The sequence below is a fragment of the Falco biarmicus genome, chromosome 5 (assembly GCF_023638135.1).
Source record: "Falco biarmicus isolate bFalBia1 chromosome 5, bFalBia1.pri, whole genome shotgun sequence".
In the NCBI taxonomy this organism is placed as follows: Eukaryota; Metazoa; Chordata; class Aves; order Falconiformes; family Falconidae; genus Falco; species Falco biarmicus.
Window position 1 is genome coordinate 45,006,610 of NC_079292.1, and position 27,627 is coordinate 45,034,236.

At 42.3% G+C, this 27,627-nt stretch overlaps 1 long non-coding RNA gene across 5 annotated transcripts; it reads left to right on the plus strand.

Moving 5' to 3' along the window:
• The first annotated feature begins 1,829 nt into the window (after positions 1-1,829).
• On the plus strand, positions 1,830-26,843 carry LOC130150688 (uncharacterized). 5 transcript variants are annotated; one of them, XR_008822330.1, is made up of 5 exons: positions 2,652-2,914; positions 12,217-12,300; positions 12,374-12,485; positions 18,321-18,466; positions 26,666-26,843. It is a non-coding gene; the product is annotated as an uncharacterized LOC130150688 (long non-coding RNA). The 5 variants fall into 5 exon arrangements; XR_008822333.1 differs by lacking the exon at positions 12,374-12,485 and adding an exon at positions 14,379-15,485; XR_008822332.1 differs by lacking the exons at positions 2,652-2,914; positions 12,374-12,485 and adding an exon at positions 1,830-2,029.
• Positions 26,844-27,627: the final 784 nt, after the last annotated feature.

Below are 27,627 nucleotides of genomic sequence, written 5' to 3' on the forward strand. Positions count from 1 at the left end.
GAAACTGGGAAGAGAAGAGAAAATTCCAGGAGTGGCAAAAGGATTGTCACAAGTTTTGTTAGACCACGTGCTCTTGAAGGTAATGTGCTGTGTGCTGCACACAATCCAAACTGTTCAGAATGCTAAATGCAGTGTCAAGGTATTTGCAAACTGAGCAGAGTGGAATAATGTGGAACAAAGCAGAAGGAATACTGTCAGAACTAGAATTATCTGAAGAACAAAATCCCATTTCATGAGGTTTTGGTTGTTGAAGATCAAATATTTATTTTCATTCTACCGAAGCATAAACCTGTAAAATTACACAAAATTGCCTGGAGATATGCATTTTCAGATCCAAAATTCCAAATTTTCTCATTCATTTCACCCTGTCTGACAAGTTTCTGCTGCTCTGAGATTCAGAACCTACCCCACTGGAAATGGCAGCAAAGCAATGTGCTCCACAAAAGCTTTAGTGTTTTGAAAATGTTTATTTTGACAAACAAAATTGCATCCAGTTCTAATTAGAAATCTGATTAAGCAATACCTAGATAAAACAAATGCCTAATAGCAACTAAATAATTGGATTTATGTTTGGACTAGTAACTGAAAATCTTCTGTCCTATATTCTTAACTTGATCTTCTTATATGTTGCTAGTGTAATTTATCTTGGAAGACACTGATGCATAATGGAAGTTGGATCAAAACCTTAGATCACAGGCCAGTGCTACTGAAACTAAGGGAACTGTTTTCTTCAATTAAGAAAAAAAGCACATTCGGTCCATTACATGTTACTGTTCTTATTTTCCTGACAGGTTAACAAGGATACTGAGATTTAAAGAGAGGAACAGAGGGGCTGAATGTACTGCCACTTTCTGTGTGATACATAAGAAATAGCAACACTCTGGCCAAAAAGGTTAGTCTTATTTGAGAACCCGATCAATCTTAGAATTCAAGAAAAGGTTTTTATAGACTCTGTTTCCTGTCCTTTCTCTGGTTTCTGGGCCACACCAGCAATCAAAATGCTGTCCACGATTCACTGATGAGCCAGCAAACCCCCTGAATGGTAATGAGAACCTTCCAGTAGAAACAGTCACAGCACAGTGCTGCTGCTAATTTATCACTGTGAGGCAAACCGTGTTACACACAAGGGTGAAAGGACAATCTAAAAATCGATTGCCTGCCAATTTAAAAATCTATTAATAATTATGGCTTTGCTTTTCAAGTTCTGCACTGCCCATTTAATCTTAGTATCTTCTTCACCACATAACCGACTTTGGAGAACAGTGCTTGTCTACAAGGTGACGTGAAATTTTGAAACTCAAAGACACCCTCTGCTCCTCAGCAAAAGCTCATGGCTAATTCATTAAGTTCCAATAATGCTTTCATTTTTTTTTTCTGAAAGGAACACTGAAACATTTTCTTCAGAAGACCTCTCCTTGAGTACTCAGAATCATGTGGGTAGATGTGTAGATTTTTCAACAGAAGGTGTGACATGGATTCCGTTTCTTTTTGTGCATCATCAGTGACTGACACTGCATCCTGGAGCAAGCTTAAATAACTAGGTAACAGAGGAAAAGCTTGCTACCTGTAAACCATCAACAACAAACAGAATTTAATGATACTATGTTAAATAGAATTTCAAGTGTAGTGTTGTTTTAAAAAAACAGCGTCAACCAACCTACTGTGGAGTGGAAGGAAAGTTTTCTTACAGGTGCTTCTTGTAGATGCTTACCTGCAAGATTCAGTTCAGATTGCTGTGCCTGAGCTGCTACTTTGGGCCAAAGCGGCTCTTGGGTTGCACTTCTTGGCACGGATAGAGTAACCGAATGGCTTTAAAAGAGCCCCCTGAGGTGCTGCCTAGCGGTCTGGGGCTGCTTTGAACTACGTTCAGCTTCACACAAATCCGTGTGGCGGGAGGATCCCTGGCTACGGGCAGCAAGTGAGTCAGCTTGCTGAAGTGCACGGCAGTGAATGGAGCCTCGGAAAATGATTCAGCGCCTATAAATAAACCCCGGCTGACGCACTTAGGCCTCCTCCTCAAGGAACAGGGGTAAGAACATGACACCAAGCTAAACTGCTGAGCAAGGAAGCAGCCCCCTGAGTTTGAAAGCTCTGCCTTGACGCTCCTCATGTTTCCGTGTCTTCCCCAGTAAGTCATCTGCAGCCTGAGCAGGTGCTTTAAGGCCGTAATGAAGCGCCGCGGCCGCGGGTAGCAGCAGCCCGGCTCGGTGTGGCCGCTCCCGGCGGGCCCGCTGGCACCGCCTCACCTCCCCGTGCCCGCGGCTGCGGCGCCCAGCAGGCCCCGGGGGCGGTCGGTGTTTTGCGGTGTCTGTACCAGAAAGATCTTCCCTTTATTTAGACTTGGTGGCCCGTGCAGCTGCGGGGACCCCGCCGGCAATTAAAAACCTGCCGCAGAAATCCAGAAGGCGGCTGTTGGAAGGCGCAGCTCCGCCCTCAGCCGGGAGCCCGGCCCCGCTCTCGCCGGCGCCACCGCCCCGCGCCCCTCCGGGCGAGCTCGCCCAACGCGGCCGAGGGAGACCCCTGGCGGCCGCCGGCGGCGCCTGCTGCCCGGTGGGGCGCGCCGGGATGCGGAGGGCGGGCGGCCGCGCCTGGGGCCCGAGGGGCACCGGAAGGGGCAGGGGCGCTGGGGAGATGTCCCGTGAGGCGGGGTGTCCGCGGTGGCGCGGCTGCGCCGGGGGAGCCCGGGGCACCGCCGTGGGAGGCGCGGTGCCGCCCGAAGGAGCGGGGGCGGGCGCCTCCGCAGCCGAGTACGGCCAGCGCGGCCTGCGGCGCTCGCCATGGGCCGGCCGGGGGCTGGGGGCGCAGCGCCCGCAGCCGCAGGCGGTAGCGCAGAAGTGCGGGAGCGAAGGTACAGGAGGCGCTTCTGTGGGCTTAGGCCACGGGGGCAGTGCTGCTCAGAGCCGCTGTCAGGAAGGTCTGGTTTTCTTCAATGGCTCTCTTTTTTTCTTCTCCGCCCCCGCGCCCCCCCCTCCTACGCCCTCCCCCCCCCCAAGGGCAGCAGTGATGGCTTTTTAATGAGTTTTTATGCGCCTCTTGCTATTTTGATGGAAATCGTCAATTCATACGCTTGCCAGGCTTACATATGGAGAAAGAGCAAGGAGGTTTGGCGAACAGGCAGTTGATCAAAACTGTTATCTTAAAGAGAGAAATAGGGTTGTACTGCTGTGAATTTTCATTTTAGTATTTGCGATCCAGTCGCTGCTGACTCCATTATCCTAGGTCTGTGAAGCTACTCCGCTGTGTACTACAATAGTACACCCAGGGGCTCATGATCAAATCGAGTCTAAAAAGGAATTAAAACAGCACTAAGTCTTTTGAAATGTCCCTGAGCATTTCAGCATTCCCCTGCACTGTAAACAGGGCGGCCTTTCAGGAGAACAGGGAAGGGCAGCCATCAAGGGGAAGCCTGCACTCCTCTGCTGCCCCAGGGAAGGAGGGAAGGAGCAGCAGGCAGGCGAGGCCCTGCTCCAGAGGGTGAGCATGGACGTGCTGGTGGTGGCTGGTGGGTCAGCCCCAGGAAATGTGCCTTTCAAATACCTGCTTTGCTGATGTGCGGGGCAGAGCTGCGGCAGGGACTGTCATAGCAGGACCCCCAGCCCAGCTTGGAGGTGGGGAATGGGTGTTTTGGCCCAGCAGAGCCTGGTGTGTGTGTCCCCAGGAACGGGTCTGTGGTGGCCCCAGCAGGCATGTGACATGTAGCCCTCCCTGGGGACAGGTAAGGCAGGAGCCAGGGTGCCCTGTGCTCGGCACGTAGCGTTTGCCAGGCCTGGGAGCTGGGGCAGTGTTTTCTCGGAGGCAGTTAACTTGGATCTCACAGTCTATTCAGCCTATCTTTTTCTTCCTTCCACATCTGTGATCAAATGACATTTTGCCAGTGATTAGAATGGCCATTCACACACTGATGGAGAGCATACTGTTAAGCCTATTAGACAATCATTGACATGGAGGCACACACTTAAATTACTATTTGACAAGGGTTAGACATATGCATGGATCTGGGGGAGATGTTGGCCATCTTGAAAATTATTATAATGCAAGGGCCAATTTTATATGTGATCTATCCACTCATTTTGAGGTGGAGAATTTCTTATGCCATTTAAAGAACCCTTCCCAATACACTGCAGGGCTAGTAAAGATGAAGCCATTTCTTTCAATAAATGCCCTCTGTTATGCTTTATAGACCAACGTTTCCCTTTCCATAAGAATCTGGCATTTGTAGTTTGAATTTCTGTCATCCTACTGAAGTAGCTACATTAGCTGTCCCAATACTACATTATTATGCAATACCTGCCATCCCAAAGTAGCCAGCAAACCACCTCTTTCTGCTTTTGAAAGGAGAAGTTAGATACTCTGAAGCGAGCTGGGTCTACTCAAAATGGGTTGGAAGTCTCATCACTGAGAGACTGCAGTCTCCCCTGTATTCACATTTCTTCCTGGGGGACCTGTGGTCTTGGCTTTGTGCTCACAGGATAGCTGCAGTCTGGCTCATTTCTCTGTTCTGAGTGATTGCAACCTGTTGCAGTTTAAGGCATTTCAAGACAAACTCTCGCTTGTCTCCTTAAAGCTGCCATTCTGGTATATAAGGAATTTTGACCAGGACTTACAGTCAATTTAGCTATGCATCTTGCCAGAACATGAAGCATCTTATTTGTAACAGACATTGTCATGACTCTGTGCATCTTAGGACAGAGTCCTGTTTCCATTTAAAGGACTGCAGGCTCCACATTTTTGCAATCACAAAAGTATTACACAGGCTGATTGTAAGGGAAACACACACCCTTCCCAAACAGTTGATATAAGTCTCCTGTCCTTTACTTAGGAATAACAATCACTAATACCATTACTTCGCTTGCAATAAACTATTTGGAAAACTTTCCATCCAGGTTCTCCTTGCCAGCTCCAGATGTTCTTGACAAGTAAAAAGCCTTTATGGAAGTTTCCAACAATTTGTGGTTTATAGCTTAGTTCTAGTTCTTTGTTAGGTATCTAAAAAAGCAATGGGATTTCTAATTTATAATTAAATTGCCTCTTTGGGGGATTCTTTTATGAATACCAGAGACTATACTTCTCACCTACTGTTAATTTCTTGCCAGCTATTCATGCACTGTATTTTCTTGTTCCTTTTGCAAAAACATAAACTTCATATGAAAGTCCTAACTACTGATAGGTTTACTTGAAACCTTTCCTTTCTCAAATGTATTTTTTCCATGTAAACTGTACAACTTTAACAAGTGTCCCTGAGAGCTACATTTAAACAGCCTGTAATTTGAGAATGATAGCCTTTACCTGGGAATTAAGAAGCAATAGCTGAAATCTTCAGCATGCCACATGGCAGCTGAACAGCCTCTCGTTGAGCTACTGGACAAAGCCAGAGAAGGGACAAAAATACTACCACTGGCTTTTTTTTATCCTTGATTCACCAGATGTGCTCCAAAAGACTGAGCAGATTGGGTACTCTAGTAGAGAGAGATGTGCATACAGCTCATTTCTGAATCCTGGCAGACCTTAAATGTGAACTAGCTGTGTGTGATCAGCATTGCCAGGAAAGGGTTTTTAGATACTCAGGGAAATTTTTTTTCTGGAAAGATGTATTTGCATGCTTCTAGCGTTACATGGCAAATTAGATGGAGTTTTGAAGATCTCGATTTTGAGCACAGATGAATGAAATGGCAGTTAGCTGAAAATAAGGTGCTGGAAAAAAGCTGTATCCTGGTACTCAGTCCAAAGGATTAGGAAGACAACCAAACAGGAGATCTCTCAGGATCCCTGTGGCACTCAAATCCTAGTAACTGCTAAAGGTGTCATAAATCCTACAACTCCTAAAGGTAACTGTCATGATGATAGCTTTTTGTAAATCTACATCTTTGTCTTGGTTTCGGCTGGGATAGAGTTATTTTTCCTCTTAGTAGCTGGTGCAGTGCTGTGTTTTGGATTTGGTGTGAAAACAATGTTGATGGCACACTGATGTTTTCCGTTGTTGCTGGGTGGTGTTTGTACTAGGGCAAGGACTTTTCAGTTTCTCAGGCCCTGCCAGCCAGAGGGCTGGAGGGGTGCAGGGAAACTGGGAGGGGACACAGCCGGGACAGCTGACCTGAACTGTCCAAAGGGATAGTCCATACCCTGCTGAGTATATAAACTGGGGAGGTTGGCCGAGGCCTGCTGATAGTTGCTCGGGGAGTGGCTGGGCATCAGTTAGCGAGCAACTGTGTTGTGCATCACTAGTTTTCTTTTCTCCCTTCCCTGTGGATTTCATTCCTCTCCCATTCTCCCTCCTTTTCGTTATAACTGTTATTTTTGTTATTGTTCTTTTGTGTTTATTTTATCTCAATCGTTAAACTGCTCTTATCGCAAACCTTGAGGTTTACATTCCTTTCCGATTCTCCTCATACTTAATTACCAGCTGGGGTTAAACCACAACAGCCTTAATCTCCATGAGCAGTATATCTCCAGGTGTGAAGTGGAGGTAGTAGCATTTTCCTGATTCAAAGAGGCATTATGAGGATAAGCTAAATACAGTAAGTCATCTAGCGATAAGAACCAGATAATGGCATATTTTTTTCCAGGGAAAACAACAGGAAAAAAAATCTATTGGGTTCAATGGGCACAGGATTTTTCAAAGAGTCATTATTCTACCTGGACAATGTGAAAGGAAGAGAGCTTAACCCTTTTGCTCTTATCTCTGGCAATTGCCATTCAAAGCTGGATCTGAAAAGTAGTTTCTTCTCTTCTGAGGCCAAAGGAGGGATCTTGCTCACTTTGGAACAGGTGGGAAGGGGGATTAGGTGTGCAAGGAGTAGAGAATTTCCTGGCAGAAATAAGAAATGGTGATAATGGCACTGCTTACATTTGCCTGTTTAACCTTGCCCTTTCTGGAATTTTTCCCTTGACTTGGCATTTCAGTCTCAGCACTGAAAGCACAGAGTATGCTGGCACAGAACATTGCCTGAATAAGTATGGAGGATACTGGCATAGTTTGCAGTGGAGTATGCACCTGAGTGGGGATCAGGGCTCCCTGTGAAGCAGATGAACTGCTGGGAAGCAGTGACATTCATTGGCAGCTCTTGCTCCATTTTTTAAACTTTTCAGTTTCCCTTTCACATGACAAATTGCTGAATTGAAACCACAGATATACCATCCCTATATATTGAGTCATATGTTTTGTGGAATATGTAACGCCTGACACCTTCAAGGAGAGCTGTATACACCTGGGCACATTCACTAGTGCATAGAAAAAAGAAAATTACTTTGGTAATAAGTGCTGATAAAAAGGAGCTTGCAATGGGGAAGGTTTAAAACGCGCTAGAGCGAAATCTGAGCAGTTTTTCAGGAGACAAGACCGACTTTTTTCCACTAGGTGGTGGGAATCTGCCACCATCCAGAGCATAAACACTCAGCCCTGTCATCAACCGTCATTGACAACCTGGACAATCAAAGCACTCCCTAACACACAGGGCTACCCCACCGCCTCTCCTTCCTTGCCTATCCCTTCTGAAGAGTTTATAGCCATCCATTGCAGCACTCTGGTTGTGCAAGTCATCCCACCACGTTTCCATGATGGCAACTGTGTCATAATTTTCTTGCTGAGCAATGGCTTCCAGCTCCTGCCGTTTGTTGCCCATGCTGTGTGCATTGGTGTAGATGCGCTTCAGTTGGGCTATTGATCCCACCACCTTTTTTGGGGGAAACGGGATGTAAACTTCTGTGCCCCAGTCACCGGCACTGCCCTAAGGGTTTCTTTTATGCATGTGGGTGGATTGGGCACCGCTGCTGCTGGCCCTGCCCAGGTCCCATCATGTGCTGTGGTGTAAGCTATGTGCTCCTGGAGGCTGTCTCGGTTTCTGCACAGGTTCCCCCAGCTGAGGATCCCCCTGTGCGCATGGTGCCTAGTGGATTATGAAATTAAGCTGTACTGTGTAGTTAATGTGGCTGGGTACTTTCAGGAGAATTTTGAAAAAGATACTAACAACCAAGGGGAAAACAAAACAGAAAACATGTTAGCACCTTTCTAGAGAATGGCCATGAACTGCAGCACTGGTAGTGGTAACCAGAAGAGGGCCTGTTCAATTCTGTTTACTTTAAGAGGCTTTCTCACTATCTGTCCTTTCTCTGGATAAAGTGATTGTGCCAGGAAGCCCGGTTACACTTACCTCCAGCCTGACTGTCAAAAAATAATGGAGCATACAGTGGTTATTCTGAAACTAGTGTAAAATACTGTTCCGTGAATTAGCCATTCATGTACTTGGGTGACTACTGAAGTTGGTGTACTTTTTCTGGGGTTTTTTGAGATGAATATTTGGTTGCTGCTCAACTGAAATCTAAGCAAACAGGTATGCTGGCTACATATACATTACGATGGGAAGACCAGATCAGAACTGAAATGCAGTGCTACAGCAATGAATGACAGAAAATCTTAAGTTAGCTGGCAATACTTAGACAGATAGAGCCACAATTAGTTTACTTTGCTCCTATTAAGTAAAATTTTTGTTCTTTTTCCTGGGTGTTTTTTACGGACTGCTGAAAACTACAGCAGTGGAAATGTTAATAAATGTTTTTTATGGACTGCTGAAAACCACAGCAGTGGAAATGTTAATAAAGGAGGCAGTTATTCCCTTTTTCTTTGATTTCTGGAGTGTCATTCAAAAAGTTAAGTTGTTTGAAGAACGGAAGACAGCCTCTTTTTTTTTTTTTTCCTGCTTAAATATAAGCAGTAGAAGCTCTGCATTCCACAGATACTCTGTAGTAAGTTCCAGAAATCCATTATTCATTAAATGTTACACCTAATTTTAGGTCTTTCATTTTGCAACGTTATCCTTCACCCTCAAAAATGTAGTATCACTTACATAAAAGTTAATTTAGAGGCTTTTGTTACACAGAATCACATCAGCAATCCAAACCATTTCTTCTCTGTGCAGAGACTTCCAGCCAGGACAATATTATTAAAATGCAGAAGTTACAGTACTTCTCAACTTTATTTGCTATTTAATGGTCCTGGTAAAGTACCGCTTCATTTGCAAATGCTTCCCATCATAAAAATGGAATATATCAACACTAAATTGTCTTGACTCAGCTAGCTTGGGTACACCTGCAGCAAAATTATCTCAGATTGTAGTGCTCACCCAAGACAGTAAGCAACACAGGGGCAAACCTGTGCTGAATGTTGTACTGGAACATATACATTTCTGTGAGGACCTACACTAGTTAGTTTTAATTTAGGGTTCAGACAGCTTTACGGATCATAGAATCATAGAATGGTTTGGGCTGGGAGGGACCTTAAAGATCACGAAGTTCCAACCCCCCGCCATGGGCAGGGACACCTTCCACTAGACCAGGTTGCTCAAAGCCCCATCCAGCCTGGCCTTGAGCACTTCCAGGGATGGGGCACCCACAGCTTCTCTGGGCAGCCTGTGCCAGTGCCTCGCCACCCTCACAGTAAAGAATTTCTTCCTTATATCTAATCTAAATCTACCCTCTTTTAGTTTAAAACCATTACCCCTTGTCCTATTGCTAAAGGCCCTACTAAAAGGTCTGTCCTCATCTTTCTTATAAGCCCCTTTTAGGTACTGTAAGGCTGCTATGAAGTCTCCCCAGAACCTTCTCTTCTCCAGGCTGAATCAGGCATTTGGCTGCAGAAGAGACAAGCTTCAGAATCTATGGTACTAACTGCCACAGTGTGATTATAATCTCAGGGTTCAGGGCAAACTTAGTTCCAAGTTTACACCCAGACAGCCTACAGTTTCTTTTGTACATCAGTGAGCATATGTGAAAGCATTTGCAAACTTTATGGTGTAACTTCTCTGTAAAGTCTAATGTAGGCTTACTCAGCACTTGAAGTAGCTTGAGTACAGCAGAAGACCACCAGGACAGTGAGTGGCTGGAGCAGCTGCCCTGTGAGGAGAAACTTAGGGAAGAAGGGTTCTTCAGTCTGGAGGAGAGATGTCTTTGGGGGCACCTAACAACATCCTGTCACTATCCCTGGGGAAGGTGTCATGCAATGGAGCTAGATTCTTCAATGCATGGCAGGAGGATGAGAGGCAGGGAACATAAACCTGCCTCTTAGGCTATTTGTCATCTTGTGTTTGTATTTTATCTAGAACAAAGCAAATTCAAATTCAGTTGGTCTTGGGCATCATAATAAACCCGGAGGATGTACAACACAGTGGTAACAAGAGAGGTTCTGACTGGATACAAGGTAAATTTTTTTCCTATGAGGACAGTCAGGCACTGGAACAGGCTGCTTAGAAATGTTTTACCATGTTAGCCTTGGAGCTTGTCAAGAGCCAGTTGGATAAATCCTTGAGGAGCCTGGTCTGAGCTCACAGGTGACCCTGCTTGAGCAGAAGGTTGGACTACAGATCTCCTGAGGCCTCATCCAATCTGAGTTATCCTACAATCTTGTTTGTTCCCATTTGTTGAAATTATTAATTCCTATATGTGTCACAAGACAGGTTTTCAGTCAATTGATCTTTAGTTTGATCCACCACTGAAAGGCAATGGCCCAAGGTCGGTTTGCCAGGATGAAAGATTCCCAGGAGACTGTGAGTCACAGTATCATCACTGAATGTATTGTGGCAGTAGATGGTTTGTTGGAAAGTCTTCTTAGGGATTCCTCTAGCACACAGCACTGTGACATTGGAGCTGCTTCTCTGAACAGAGAGAAGCACAGCAATGGTAATCTAAAGAAATTATTTTTTATCTGTTCTTGCTTGTCTGATGTGATTAGGTGGCTCCCAATGTAAAGTGGTTGCTCAAGCAATTGACTCCCAGGTGGTACCTACCTTCCCTTTTCCTGTGTCTGTTTTTAGCGTAAGCTATTTGCAGTAGGGGCTATTTGTCATCTTGTGTTTGTATTTTATCTAAAACAAAGCAAATTCAAATTCAGTTGGTCTTGGGCATCATAATAAACCCAAAAAATAATATTCAAGTCAGGAGGATGTACAACACACCTGTGTATTAGTGGTAACTGGATGATGCTGTTCCAATCCCCTTAGAGGGAGAAAGAGATCAAGGTAAGCAATATGCCTGGAGGACAGAGCGCTTTGTATGTTAGAATGCTGTAAAGCCAATCACCCAGGCTGGCAGTTTCAGGTCTGTGGTTTTTGTAACATACACCACTACTGCAAAAGAGGAATTTCACCTCTGAGCTATGAACTGAAGAGAAAATCAAAAGATAGGTAGAATGCGCAAAGGAAAGTTGATGGAGGAATAACTGTACTCTCCTAATTCCTATATTCTAAGTGGCTATCCATGTTTGAAACAGAAAATGGTAACACCTGTTCAAAGAAGAGTATGAATGTGGAATAGAAGGTGAAAGCATGAAATGAGTCAATAATAATAATCATAATGGTGTATCATTTGTGTGTGCGTCTGTGTTTTCTGAGAGGCTGAAAATTAAGAGTTGGCACATGCATGAGTTGAATTACTAGATATGTGTACGTGTCTGTGTAGACCATTGTGATGCTTTGGGAGCTGCAGAAATAACATTTAAAAAGTGAAAAAGTATCTATTGTACTCCTGGATAAGGGAGCCAGTGATGGCGCACTGGCAGCTTTCATTCTAGCATCTTCTGATTTCTGAACACTTGAAATTGCAACTGAATGTTCTCTTGCTCTAAGCTTTTTTATATTACAGACAGACATATCCATGTGTATGGGCATACCCAAATGCACACATGCAAACTATATTAAATTCAAGAACATCTAAACAAATAAAATAATAAAATAAAATAAAAAGGTTATTGCTCCCCCAAATGCCTTTGATCTTACAGATACAGTTGCAAAAACAGGTTAAAAAAATCCAGAAGTGTAGGTTAATACAAACATAACATTTGATCTTAACATGTACTTTTTTAGGAAAAGTGATCACATTTCATTTTAATTAAAAAATGCTTCTATCCAATGGAGGCAATTTTGCACTGGTCTGAAAGATTGCTTGGCAAGCATGAGACAAATCCCAAGTTTTACCTGTTATATCTGACACTGAATTTAACACACAATGGGAAACTGCAGACTCAACAGGTTATAGGACCAATTTTCTTACATTTCAAGATTCAGAGTCCCATAAATCTCTTATCAGGCTTCCTAAATTAATGATTACAAGAAATGTTTTCACCTACTTTTATACTGAAAAAAGTTCCTCTTCCAATTTCTATCAATTGTCTTGCTACCATGAAGCCAAGCTGAATAATTTAAAAATTATTTTTATTTTTTAATTTAATAGGCCTTCTGGTCTTAATCTTACCATGCAAATGAAGAGAAGCACCTGTACCTGCAGAGAGTGAGCATGACTTTAACCTATTTACAGGTAATTGGATTTTCTGTCTTGTTCTATGAGTTCTCAACCAATACCAATAATAATTTGAAACATTTTTGTATAGATTTTCGTCATGTGTAAGATCACAGCCACCAGCCATCAAGCAAAGCCAGAACAGACATGCCTGCTGATATCAGTTGCTCGAATACTGAGTGCAACATTGCATCAAGCCTTCTGTAGATTTGCATGGCATTGTGATGAGTACTTTTTTTTTTTCTTCCTTACATCTGAGTTAGTAAAAACTTGCATTTATGTGCATTGCTTCCTTCAGGTAATGTTTTCCTGTAATGGATACAATGGGAGTTTTGCCACTGACTTTAGAATTTTTCACCCAGTTATGCCTAGAACTGGGTCCAGATATATCCATGGAGAATCTGGGAAACTTGCCCAGTGACTGAAGCTGAATCTATTCTCCCTGGGAATGTTTGTTCTGCTTGAATTACTGTATTCCCTAAATGGCACAAGAAAATGTCAGTTGAGGCAACATACATAAATAGCCTTGATTAAGAGTTGGATCTTCTGTATCCTGTTAGCAATGCTCTAGGTTGCCTGTTTTATACGTAGCCCTGTGGAGACAGCACTCAGTCGTGTGTGAACTTCAGACCCCATGAAGTCAATGAGCTTAGTTTGGACTTGTCCTCCCCACTCCTCATTCCCCGGGTGAATGCACAGGTAGCTGCAGGGAGGGTCCTGCTGCCTTGGGGATGGGTGGCAGGGTGAGTGGTCTGCCCAGCATCGTGCCTCCCCTAGTACCTGCAGCAGCAGCAGCAGAGAGTAATGTTTCTGGGCTTACCCCATAAACCTCTGGCCTCAGAGCTGGTGAGGGAAGGTATGAATAATATTCTGGATCGCTGTTCTTGGCTGACATTTAGAATTTCTTAAGATGCCCTATGGCACGGGTGCTATTAAAAAAGAACAGTGTTAGAAAGAAAGGGAGAAAGAAAATGAGTCCAACAGAAAAGGTGAAATGAAGAATGTGACTGTATTACTGGGACAGGCATGTGAAACAGGAACAGAACAATTGCAGTGCAGACCAGATTGCTTTATGCACTGTCAACGCTCATCTGGGATATCAGTATCGCTCACTCTTCAGTAGAAAACTGAGATAAGCAGGAGGTTTCATCATGTGAACCGACTTAAAGCAAACTTTGCAGTACTTTCTCAGTGCACCTGCTCATCTATTAAAAATATTTTGCAAGGGCTTAAAGTCCTGGAAGACCTCCAAGTCACTTTTGATGTGATTTTTGGGCAAGTTTTAATAATAAAAAATATTTTTATCATATAAATAAAATCATTCTTCAGATCTGAAGTTTGAACCTTTGCCTTTTTTCTGCTGTTTTGAAATCCAGAGACTGTTCAAAATGTATTAAAATGTTCAGTGCTGTGGAGAATATTTTAGCATCCTAAAATCTCACTTGGGAGTGTAGTTGCAATTATTCATTTTATTGATATTTTGCCAAGAAATTATTTCATAAAGATTTTTAAAGGTTTGGAATATCCAGCTTTATATATGCATGAGAATGAGTTGTATATTTAAAGCCCTGGACATTATATGTACTACTGTTAGTCAAATTTAAAAAAAAAAAAAAAAAGGCAGGCTGAGACTGATTCTACTTTTTTCAAATATACTTTAAAAAAAAATATGCTATCTTGGTATTAATGGGATTTTTATCCAAAACTGAATTATACTTTATTGGCTACAAATGATAAACAAAGAGGAAGTCAGGCAAAATCACCAGTAGGCCTGTGTGGATAAAGAGGGAGCTCCTGGACAAAATCAAACATAAAAAGGAAGCCTATAGAAGGTGGAAGCAAGGACAGGTAGCCTGGGAGGAATACAGAGAAATTGTCCAAGCAGCCAGGAATCATACTGGGAGAGCTAGAGCCCTGATAGAATTAATTCTGGCCAGGGACATCAAGGGCAACAAGAAAAGCTTCTGTAGGTATGTTGGTGATAAAAAGAACACTAGGAATAATGTGGGCCCTCTCTGGAAAGAAATGGGAGACCCCATTACCCATAATGTGGAAAAGGCTGAGGTACTCAACTTTTTTGCTTTGGTCTTCAACAGCAAGTACTCCAGCCACACCGCCCACACAGAAGGCAAAGGCAGGGACTGGGAGAATGAAGAACTGCCCACTGTCGGAGATCAGGTTTGAGACCATCTAAGGAACCTGAAGGTGCATAAGTCCATGGGACCTGATAGGATGCATCTGTGGGTGCAGAGGGAACTGATGGATGAAGTGGCTGAGTCACCAGCTATTGTATTTGACAAGCTGTGACAGTCCAGCGAAGATCCCACGGACTGGAAAAGGGGAAACATAACCCCCATTTTTAAAAGGGGAAAAAAAGAAGACTTGGAGAACTACAGGTTGGTCAGTCTCACCTCTGTGTCCAGCAAGATGGTGGAGCAGATCCTCCTGGAAACTATGCTAAGGCACAGGAAAAATAAGGAGGTGATTTGTGACAGCCAACATGACTTCAAGAAGCGCAAATCATACCTGACAAATTTGGTGGCCTTCTATGATGGGGTTGCAGTGTTGCTGGATAAATGAAGAGCAAATGATATCATCTACCTGGACTTGTGCAAAGCATCTGACACTTTCCCATACCACATCCTTGTCTCTAAACTGGAGAGACACAGATTTGATGGGTGGACCACTCAGTCCTTATCAGTGGATAAGGAATTGGCTGGGTGGTCACACTGAAAGAGTTGTCATCAGCTTGATGCCCAAGTGGATACCAGTGACAAGTGGCATTCTTCAGGGGCTGGTATTAGGACCAGCACTGTTTAACATTGTTGTCAGTGACATGGACAGTGCAGTCGAGTGCACCCTTGGCAAGTTTGCAGGCGACACCAATATGTGTGGTACAGTTCACATGCTGGAGGGAAGGGATGCCATGCGGAAGGACCTTGGCAGGTCTGAGAGGTGGGCCTGTGCAAACTGCATGAAGTTCAACAAGGCCAAGTGCAAGGTCCTGCATGTGGGTTGGGACAATCCCAAGCACAAATACAGGCTGGCCAGATTATAGATTGAGAGCAGCCCTGAGGAGAAGGACTTGGGGGTGTTGGCAGATGAGAAGCTTGACATGACCTCGCAAGTGTGCATTTGCAGCCCAGCAAGCCAACCGTATCCTGGGCTGCATCAAAAGAAGTGTGACCAGCAGTTTGAGGAAGGTGATTCTCCCCCTCTACTCCACTCTCATGAGACCCCACCTGAGTACTGAGTTCAGCTCAGGGGCCCCCAACATAAGGATGTGGACCTGCTAAAGCGAGTCCAGAGGAGGGCCACAAAGATGATCAGAGGGCTGGAACACCTCCCCTGTGAATACAGGCTGAGAGAGTTGGGGTTGTTCAGCCTGGAGAAGAGGAGGCTCTGGGGAGACCTTATTACAACCTTTCAGTATCCAAAGGGGGCCTACAAGAAAGCTGCAGAGGGACTTTTGACAAGGACATGTTGTGCTAGGACAAGGGGGAATGGCTTTCAACTGGAAGAGAGTAGATTTAGATTAGATATAAGGAAGAAATTCTTTACTGTGAGGGTGGTGAGGCACTGGCACAGGCTGCCCAGAGAAGCTGTGGGTGCCCCATCCCTGGAAGTGCTCAAGGCCAGGCTGGATGGGGCTTTGAGCAACCTGGTCTGGTGGAAGGTGTCCCTGCCCATGGCAGGGGGAGTGGAACGAGATGATCTCTAAGGTCCCTCCCAGCCCAAACCATTCTATGATTCTATGATCATTTTTGTGTTAGAATAAGATGTTGAGTCAGTCACAGTATGCAAACTGTTACAAAAGAGAGAAAATTGGTACATTAAGAACAATTTAGCTGCAGGTTATTGCTTTACAGTGTTTTTCCATCTATGCTTATTTATTTAGAAATAGCTAAGGAACTCAGTCACTGTAAGCCTAGGAATGCCTTTTGAATTTTAAACAACAAACAAATGAAAATAGCCATTTCAGTTTTATAACTTTATTATTTCTCCATGCCATCTATTTCTAAACTGGCAGTTTGAAGGGTCTGCATATGTCATGCATATCCAACATTCTGAGCAACCTTAGTCTGGATGCAAAATGGCACAGTTTAATGGAAATTCCACTTTTGGTATCACTTCCTGCTCCCTAACAAATGTAAGGAAAATCTGTCCTCTAATACCAGAGATATTTTCTTTTTGTTGTATTCTCTGAATTTAGTGGCAATTAGATAGTAACTGTCCAGGCTAAAGTTGTTCTTCCTCAAATACTTCCATAGAGCAGAGCTTGCACAGAGCAGCCACAGAGATGCCTGCTGAGTTCCCAAGGATCTTGCTGAATGAAAGATATTATATCCATGGAAACTCCCACTTTGGGAAGACAAGAGACATCAACTACCAGTTAGGCAGGGATCCCTAACAATGTGCATCATCACAGTGACACAAAGCAACTGGAATGACTTGATATATCTTATCAGATGTAAAATAACTTTACACCAGCAACATCCAGTGTAATTCCACTTTTATGGGCTGAATTATTGGAGTTGCAGCACAAACAAACCAGCAGGCTGCAACAAGGCTTTTACCATCACTCAGATTCTACTGTCCATGCTGTATCTCCTTCCTCCAGAAGCCAGGCCACACCACTCCTCCTCCATCCAACCCCCTCTCCCACCATCCTCAGGGCTATTTAACTACTTAGCGGAAGGAGCTACAGCTGCACATCATCCATGCCAATCAACCTGCTGCCTTCCAGGCAAGGCCACAGCTGCATGTTATCAATGCTGATCAAACCACTGCCCTCATTCCTCTACAGGCATTGTGCTTTTAGTCTGTAGAAAGATGATTTGAACAGGGAGGCTACAGCCAAAAGAGATGGCTGTCAATTAATAAGCAATGTTGTGTTTATTATCACTTCAGAAAATTTGAGAAGGGCTTAATTACTTGTAATATAAAATGAGGCCTATTCATCAGTGCCCTGTGTAAGTTGTAGTTGTTTGGCCAGTGGAAAGTGGATGTTGACTGTTACCATTTAGTGTTGTTGGCATTTTATGCTAGCAGCGAGCAGGTCACTCTGGGAAATGCTGAAGTGGAAAAGATGATGTAAGTAAAGTAAAACATGTATGAGCTAGGGAGAAGGAAATGTCCTATAAAGGAAACACCTTCATATTACAATATATATGTTTGAGGTTCAGTTTTGCCATTCTTTCCCAGGAAAGCATCAATTAAATCCCATTTTTGTAAGCAAGGAAAATAGAATATAACTCTTCATATTGTTTTCTAAATTTTATTGGACACTTAACCAGTAATCTTAGGAGCTGATCCTGCATCATTTCCCAGTGCCCTTGAAATTCATCTATTCAAAGGACAAGTATATTCAGGGAAAAAAAAAACAAATCTGATATTTTTCTGCTAGAGGTCTGCAGAGTTTAATCATTAGGAAATCCACTAAAATTCATGGCCTTCTTAGCAGATGCATAGATAACAGCTGCTGTCCCCCCGGTTCTTGAATCTGTGCAAGAAAAATATAAGTCTACTTAGTAGCAAGAAATAGTAATTATGCTGACAGTTTTTCTATTTGGAGTTATGTTCTGTTTCTATCAAAATCTTCCCAAGGCTGTGGAAACTTTTTCCTACTTCTATATAAGCATTCATTTTCTATGGTTATATTTAATATGATATGTTAATTTTAACAATACAATTGTAGGAATACTTGAGAAATTGGTGCTTTTTAATTTTTCCTGTTACTTATTTTCATACATGAAAAATAATTGTGGGTTCAAAGTATACCTATAAATCAGGTAAAACATTCCTGTGTTTGTAATTCTAGAGAACAAAGCATAATCACTAGTTTGTCTGTAATGAACAAATATGCATGGGGTTAGAAGGAAACGTTTTTCAGTACCAAACAAAACCGTTTTAATGGAAAAGAGAAAGAGATATATGTCAGTATATTGGGCTACTGGAATTATACTTCACAGATACTTTAAACTCTGATTACAGTATTAAATTCATATTATAATCTTTTTTTTTTTTCCTTTCTTCAGAATGTCAGCCTACAGAGGTCAAGGTATACCTTGCAAATACAGATCTAAGTATTAGAGAAGAATACGAGGACTACATGATTAAGCAAGTACTAGTTAAGAGAGAATCAGCATCGAGTGATGTCCAGGGCACATCCTAAGAATAGCAGGTAAGTTAGATCCCCTCTCCTCCATGCCTTGTGAGGGCCACACAAGAGCAGCCCAGGCTCAGCCTGATGCATACCTGTGTAGATGCAGCAGAGCAAGGTTGGATGGCAGAGCACTGTAGTCTCTGTAAGTTTAAACGTCCAATGACATGTATCTTGCATGTCATTGAACACAGAAAAACAGTAGCCTCTGGCAACATTATATTAAAGGAGCACCTCAAGAATCTTTCTTCTTTTGCTCCACCAGTTATGCTATAAAAGAAGTATCTACCGTGTTGGAAAGGATTCAGTCCATTTGTCCCTGCTCAGCTTCACAGGGTGGTGTAATTAAGTAAAGCTGCATCCCCTCCTTGGCCAAATGCAGCACAGGTTCAGAAGTTTCTTCCTTTGCTGGGCTTTTTTGGCTACTGATTGAAGAAGTCCACATGTATCTTTTTAGCTCCCTGCTTAAGACAAAAGTTATATGTCTGTTTGGCCACTTGCACTGGGAGACTGGCCCTTAACCCAAGAACATGTAGGACAGTCTTCTAATGTAAACTCTTTTTGAATTGCATCTTTACCTGGCTTTTTCTGAGTTGCTTGTGTCCTTCTGGACACTGATATGAGAAAGCAGGGGAGGACAAAAGTGATGGCTTATGGTTAGAGCTTTAATACGAAGTGTGGGGCAAAGCTGGATGATTCTGGTCCTTATCAGAAGATAAGGATCTGTACTTACATGGGCAGTTCAGCAAGCAGAGTCAGAAAGCAGCGTTTGTCTTCAAATATCTGGAAGAGACTGCAGACAGAAACTGCTGTCACAGGAGCAATCTAATATTGAGGGAAGGTTTGTAAAACCAGGTGCTCCAGCACTAAAAAAACATCAATGCCAGAATGAAAAGCTGCAGGTTATCTTAGTTTTTCTGTCCTATTTTGTACATGTTTGTTTTGGTTTATCTTCACAAAACATAATTAGATTGCAATAGCAATAGCAGCAGCTGCAGTTGCAGTGCCTGTAACTTTTCCTTTTTGCCCCTGAGATAGGACAACCACTGTCCTCTAAAAGGCAGCATAAAAAAGCATATATGCCTCCAAAAAGAAAACATATAATTAATGCTTAATACTTTCTATTGCTAGTGCTTTCATTTCCCACCTTTGCTGTCTGTGCCTTTGATAAAGAGAACAAAAGATTTTTAGTAGTAGTTGACAGTAAGCAGGCTTCAGTACCAGAACTGACAGATTATATACAACTATTGAATTTCTTGTTGTGAGAGCTGTGTTAACACTTCTAGTTCTCCAAATCTGTGCACTGCATCAAAATGAATCCAACAGCTCTAAAGGACAAATATATTCCTTTCCAGATTTGAAGGGAGTTTTGGTCTGTGGACTTCAGTAATATTCTGACTGTATCTGTCTGACCATCACCAAACTTTTAAAGTGCTTTTCCACTTCATAGGCTCTGCAATCTTGTGCTTCTGTGCTCCCCACACACCCCACCACAGTGGTAGTATTGTTACAGCCAGGAAGCCTAGGCACGTAAAGTAGGCAAGGCTTGCAAGGAAAGGTGACATCTTTTACCAAAAGCCTGGCTACAGTTGGAGTGGCTGAGAGTGGCACAACTGAATCTAGATAAGTCCATGGACTGCTCTGAGGGAATTTCAACGGGGAGAGGCGACTCAACCTTTAAGAAAGACTGAACAGCCATCAACAGGCTTCAGAGTGGTACCCTCCTACACTTTTAACCTACATAGAGAAGAACTTCATCCTGGAGCTTCAAGCTCTCCTCATGATAGGGAGAAAAAGTCTAGGTATGTGTCCCGCATCCCAAGAGCGTGTTTGACCCACTGTAGTACCATATCTTTAACTTTGTGTTGATTCGGCAGTTGTGGTCAAGAATGTTTACCAAGCCATTCCATTAACAGTGCAGAAGAAATGCCTGGTCTCTGGGTCCAAAAAATGTGGGGGCTTCTCAGCGCTATCAAAATTAAGACACATCTCACCCTGCCCAGAGATAGGCACTAAAGTATCCAGGAGAAATTGTTGTAGAAAACCCTGTGCTTATAATCTTGTGCCTACTATGGCAACTTTGCAGCAATATTGAGAAGTCATCACACATACTCCTGGTCTTGAACCTTAACCATAAATAAAGTAGTTCTGCTGTTTTTAAATATCTCCTTGCAAAATATTGAAATAAATAGTTAAAGAACAGTATTGTTCAAAGATTAATTTGCTGCTGAGATTGTTTATGCAAACTATAACTTCTGTCAAGTACTTTACTGTTTTAGTGAATCATATTGCAATTACATGTTTCCCCTTAGATGACAGTAATTAGCTATGCTACAGGAAATTGCCTAAATGGAGAATTTTATGTAGGCTTCCCACAAATTTATAGAATATATCATGGAAATAGTTTTCCTATGCAGCTGAGAGATACAAGTCTTCTCCTTCACCCCAGTTTTATACTGTTTTAAATCTACTGACTTCAGGAGAGTTATGCATGATTTACCCAAAAATGGCTTTTATCACCAAATGAGAACAGAATCAGGCTTCTGATTCTGTATCAGAATCAGTAATGAGGCACCACATTGCTTTCTTTGCTCTTTTAAAAAATTGTTAACGTAGTCCCTTGTGACTCAGTGGAATAAAAGCATTAGCAAACATAGAGTCTGATCTTCCATCTCTACCTGGGATCTTGGGAATCTCATCAGTCCATTGAGGATTGTATCATACGTTTACGCGTCTTCCACTTTTTGATATAACTGTTAAAGTTTTTGGCTTACATCTTCACTTCTAGGCATCTTGTTCCTGATGCCTCTACATGCTACATAACTGTAGCATGTAGAAATTCCCTTTGTTTTCTTTCTAACTGCTCTTTAGAAAGCGCTGTGGAAACTACATTCCGAATTTCATCTGAGCATTAGCTTAGTGCTGCCTCCGATACTGATCTGGCCCCATGTTTGTATGTGTTTAGTATATATACTTTAAAGTTACTGCTTTTTATATTTTATCTTTGGTCAAAATTCTTACATTCTGTTAAAAAAATTGTCAGAGTTTGAAGAACATAGGCTATTAGCAGTCACATTTCAGCAACAGAAACTTTCCATTGTCTGAATAGGAAAAAGTTCCCAAATGGTCAGAATAGCGAGGTTCCATGTATATGATCATTTTTAAGATACTTCCTGGGATTTCATTTTGTTTAAAGCTAAGTATTGTTCTTATCTTAATAAAGACATCCTGATGCTGATAATCTTCTAATGCAAAATCTAAATTTGCCTCTACTGAAGTCGAAGATATTTTCTGTATGATGTATCTGCCTCTCAGCAAGAATAGCTGAGTCTTTATAGCTTACTGTTTTCTGAGGAAAAAATGACAACATGTAGATTATGGAGTGCAATATTTTAAGATTTTCAGCATTATCTTGTGCATACCGGTGAAAAATGCAAACAATTAAGTTACCATTTTTATGACCCACAGACAAGCCTTCAGCCTTGCTCAGTATATCTAACTTTACTAATTGCATTCCTTCTGCAGTACTTCTTATATAAATGTTTTTCTGCATTCACTACAAGGCCATAGGTTTTGATAAAGCTAACCCAAGTATGTGAGCACAATTTCTAATTAGTCTTTTAGCACTGTGTCTTTTTATAGGTTACCATATAATTAATTAAAATACTGATGTCTCTTGTTCTGGAATAATTAAACTTAGTTCAGTGAGAGACAGCTCTACATTCTGCCTGGATAAAACCGTAAGAAATAGCCAGTCTTCATAAATACATATACTAGACCCTGTCTGCAAGGAGACACATAGCCTACCTAGCATTTTGATAATTTCTTACTGGACCCCATAAATAAATTTATTTAAAGAGATTTTATTTCTGTGTGCTGCTTAAAATGATTTTCTGGGATACTTTTGTTTACACACAATGCATCTGTGGATCAACCTATATTTTGGTTAATTTTTAGGGACTAACAATGTTAAATTGTGTGTATTTAGAAGCAGAGAGCATGAAAGAAGAAGAGCAATATTTTTTACATGATGAAATTATGTTATTTTTATTAGTAGACTACTCATGAAAGAGCATGTAGAGCTCTAAGCATCTGGTTTGCTGGCTGCAGAGCATCCATTTATTTTTATGTTGTGCAGCCCAAGTATGATATTGCAGGTTGGCAAGAGATTAAATGTTTTATGGGAAGAAAATGATTCAATGAAAGCTGACCTGTAAACATAACCCCACCGCTGAAAACATTAGTGATACTGATCAGTGAATTGCAGTAGAAATTGTGAGTATACTGAAAAGATAAAGTGGTTTTTTTCTCTTGGGAGAATAGGTTTCTTAAAACAACAGTGACTATCCCAACAGGGGATAGCAGGTCCAGAATTGCCTCATTTAGATATTAGCTAGGCCTCAGTGTTACTCATCTCACATCACATATTTTTCTAATAATGGGAGGGAAGGTTATGTGGGAGAAAGAAAGAAACTTTCATGTGGCTTTTTTTTTTTTTTCTTTTAGTAAGTGGCATCTGTTTGAACAAATAATAATTTTGGAATGCTGTAATTAACACTCATGGAAAGATACGGATGCATCAAATTAAGCGGGGTGGTAGCAGCGCCAGTGAGTATCACTATATGATACTTTCAAGGTTAAGATCTAGACTTTGCTGTAGTTTTGCCAGAATGCTGTGGTGAAAGTGTTCCTGCTGGGTGCCTGATTCACACAGGTTTTTCCCTTTCCCTGCTCCACCCCCTTTTCTTTAAAGTTTCAGCTGTTTCTGAGAATGAGACAAAAGGAAAAGATGTATTTGCTAAGTTAAAAAGAATTTTGGCAAACTTTTCTTCTGACCAGGTCTTGAATCCCTAAGTTTTGAGAACAGCTTGGAATTGGACAGAAAGCAGTATTTGCGGCCAGAGTGGCCTTACGCAGTGCAATGCTACTCCCGATTGATCATATTTCTGAAAGGTCTCAGTTTGTACATGCTTGGCAGAAACATGTAGAGTCAAAAGATGTCGCTAGAACAGTCTACAGGAATCCTGTCTGATCAGAGCCCACAAGCACCTAAATTTACCTATAGGATTATCTTGTTCTGAGTCTCTGCTACTACACGTTTTCTGCCTGAGAGAACTGGGACCCACCTCCTGCCTAAGACACACAAAAAACACAGTCTAAGCACCATCAGGCCTAATTCCTATGGGAGATGTGGAGTTGCATGATCCAGTCCCCGCCCTCAAACCTGTCTGCACATTTTTGCAGACAACTTGTGGCAGAAACATCCCCAGGAACCTGGTCCTCCTTTCTGTGCTCCAGAACTGGCTCCCCAGCAGGAAAGCACTCTAAAAATTTGATGCAATATTGCGTTATTGCTCCATGTCCCACCACTAATGACAGGCAGTGTGAGGGAGGAAAAAGAGATGCTTTCCCCTGTCCTGCTACTTAGTCCCTGTGGCCCTGGTGCTGGGAGTGTGGCGAAGGGTGTCAGTTCTGCAGGATGAGAGCAGTCAAGCAGGTAAAGAGAGGCAGTATTTTCAGTCCAGTAAAGTGTGAATGTAATGGACCAGGCAGGAACGCAGACAAGGAGAAGGGACAGGAATGCAGACAAGGAGAAGGCAGAAGTAGCGGTGCTGCTTGTCAAAAAGGGGCTGGGAGCCCTGGAGCTATACTATCACGTTTCTTCTTGATCACATTCCTTCTGGCACCACAGATTTTGAACAGCTTTTCTGTGAAGTCAAACTTCAGCAGGACCGAAGTGAGCAGGGGGGGTGGAGAAAGGCTGGTGGAAGAGCGAGGGGCTCCAGCACAGGTCTCATCTGTGCCCTGTGTCCTGCCGCTCAGAGAAGCAGAGTCGCGCTACAGAACTTTCAGCAAACAATTTCGTCATGTCTGAATTCAGGGCGGTGCATGCTTTTCATGTCTGAGAGTGAGGGGTCGGTTGGGGGATACTTCCAGGAGCTAGTTTATCCTCTCATGGGAAGCAGCAGCTCCGGGGCAGGCAGTAGGGGACAGAGGGCCAGGGAGAGTTATCCCACCAGCGAGAGCCCGAGCAGGTGAAGGAGGTACAGTGGGAGGCAGAATAGCAAGAAGCATGGCAGGAGCTGTGCCAACTGAACAACTCTGCTGTAGCTAAAGAGCAAGTGATAGTGCAGATACACAAAGGGACTGAAATTAAAACAACTTGAATTCTGATTGTCAATCTACTGATTATTTTACTTCCTGGATGCTTGATAGTGAAATGCTACTGTTTTCTTGAGATGACTTCTTACATGCAAAATATCTGGAAAATGAAATCTTAGACTCGCCGATATCGGTATAAATTTTGGCACTGACTCCATTTGGATTAACATTTTACCCATACTATGTAATGAACGGAGAAACATATAACCATGAAGAATTGTGTTTTGTGACTTACCTAACTAGTGTTTGAGATTTAAGAATGAACTGAAAGACCAAAACAACAGAAAAGCTGACATGTAAATAATAAAAAGTTAAATGTGGGACCAGATATATCTGAAACTAGACGGTGATTAAATGACAGAACTCTTGAGGTTATAGACTGAGTACAAGATTCTTGTGCAGTGTGATCACCTAGCCCAGATGTCTGAAGGGCAGCTAGAGAGATCATCTTTTATTAAGCAACTCCATGCACCAGATGCAGTCAGCAATGGAGCCTGCCATGAACAATCAGTGTGTGGCATATGGGGTCATGGCTGTGAGAGGCTGTGGTGGTGTACTGAAACGAATGTGGTGTCATCCACTGGAACACCCAGTGACATAAATCATAGGAAAAGACATTTCCCAGATGTCACCTTGTGCCATGATTGCTTCCTGCTATGCTACCTCACACATGGCCCCAAGAGCACGCCAGTGTAAATGTGCGTGCTTGTTGTGTATTGGATATGTGTTGTTTCTCACCCACTGAAAGAAAAATATTAGACCTTACATGTCTTCCTTGTACTGTTACAACTGTTAAGTTTCCAACATCCCATATTCACAGACCTTTGACTCCGTGATGCAGCTGTCCACGCTAGAGAAATGAGGGACCTTCGGCATCCCAAAGCATTCCAGCGTTGACTTCTCTGGAGTCTACCTCTTGCTTTGAAACAGTTAAAAGTTTTAGCTAAGATAAAAACCCATGCATGAGCATCTCTGAACAACTTCTGTTTCAAACACTTATGTTTGAATCTTCGTGAACTTGTAAGAAACACCAGTCTCTCCTCTAATAAAATTACAGTGGGGAAATTTGCTGAAAAATTTGACTTATTTTGTTTTATTTCATGACATAAAAATAGAAAAATCCTTATGACAGAAGTCTGGCCTGACTTCCATATGAAGAGTATTTAGCTTACTCAGGCGCAATGGAGTGACTATCAGGTCCCACCAGGAATTAATACAGCCAAAGCCTGTTCCAGGATGAGACATGAGTACCTAATTTCATTTACATGAGTTTTATCCTACTCCAACTACTATGCTGAGGAAAATAGCACTGCTATATAGTTCAGATTCTGGGTTAACTTCAAAAGTAAGTCAAACTGAGTATAGAAGGACTATACATTGCTGTAGTATGAACTGTCTGTTGCATCTTTATTTTCCTGTGTTCAGTTATCTAATTCCTTTCTACACACTTTCATATCAAGATACAGTTCTGAATGTAAAAAGCTAAGTTTATGTCATTTTTTTCCAGTTTGGTTGTGTCTTCCTATTTTTGGTGAGGTTATTTAGGATTATGAGTGCCCTTATAGCTCACGGCCAATCCAAGTTTGAAATTTGTTTCTTTCATTTCTACATTCATTTGTTCATTCTCTCATTCATTTTTCCACTGCAAAGATAGTGCCACCCGAAAAGTACAGACATTTGGTTAGCAATCTGTTTTTATAATCATTTAAAAGTTGTAAGCCCCAATGCCACTGGCTTTTCTGTCCAGTGCCTCCTGGGACACTGGTGACGCCTCCTTTCCTTGTTGCTTCGTGTAGTCTAGGTTAGATGGGGAAAACCTCTTTTGTACTTCATACTTTTGTGGAATTAACATTTTTGTGGATACAATTCTTTCTGATTTAACATCTATCACAAAATTGTGGCTGATTTCTTCGAGTTTTCCGATCCTGAAATTCTTGTGGAGCAGCAATGTATGTATGAGAGAGAGAGAGACAGCATGCATGTACTGGCATTGCATACTACATGTGTGTATAAATAGAATTACTTAGCTCTAACCAAGACACACTAATTCTTTTATAGGAGGTATGCTGTGAAAAGTAGAAACCAACAACTTGGGCTGCCCTCCAGCCCCCAAGGACACTTCTCATTCCATGGGTACATGCGTGACTTCAGTGGAACTAATGGCATTACAGCAGGAAAATATGGACTGGTGTGAGAATGATTCGAGAATCATGATTACCATGTGCCTTTTAGCAAGGTAGGAATTTGTGTGTAGTTATAGACCAAATAATTCCACTATGGTTCATCTAAACATACTGGCAAAACATTCATGAGAATAGTCATTTGGAAAAATCATGCAAGCATTCCATGGTCAGTATTTCTGCAGTGGTCCCCTGAAGCCCTCAGGTCATTTGCTTTAACTACTTTGGAGGCCATCTGGGAGCTGCTCTAAATCAGAAGACTGCAAAAACAGGGATTAAACTGAGGGGGGGCGGGGCGGGGCAGGGAAGGGATTAGCACAGAGAATTTGGTATCACTCCTGTTCAACATTTAAACATTTAGAAAATGGGTTTATACACAGCAAAGGACAAGTTGTTTTTGTTAATGACAAGGATATAATGCCAGAAGTAATTTATTATTTGGTTTTCTGGTGGTTCATCTTAGATTGGAAGTCAGTGATAAACATTTGGACCATGCTAAAACAGGCTGTTGATAGAACCAGTATTTAGATTATAAATGCTCAGGAATTAGATAGTAGAATGTTGAATATTTATTGCTACTGCTGCTGGTGGCTGAATGCTTATTTTTCTTTTTGTGTGCCAGAACAAAAAAAAAGACAACTATCTTCAAAGGATGCTCTTCTCCTGTGATTTATAACTCCAGGGATTAAAACTGCATGGAGATCATGGTCCCCAGGTGGATGGACTGATCTTCTGTAGAGGCATGTGACTGGCTTTCTACCGTTTTCACAGCATCATCTCCGTAAGACTTGTGCATTGATCTTTTTACTTACATAGATCTTTTTTAAAATTTACGTATGC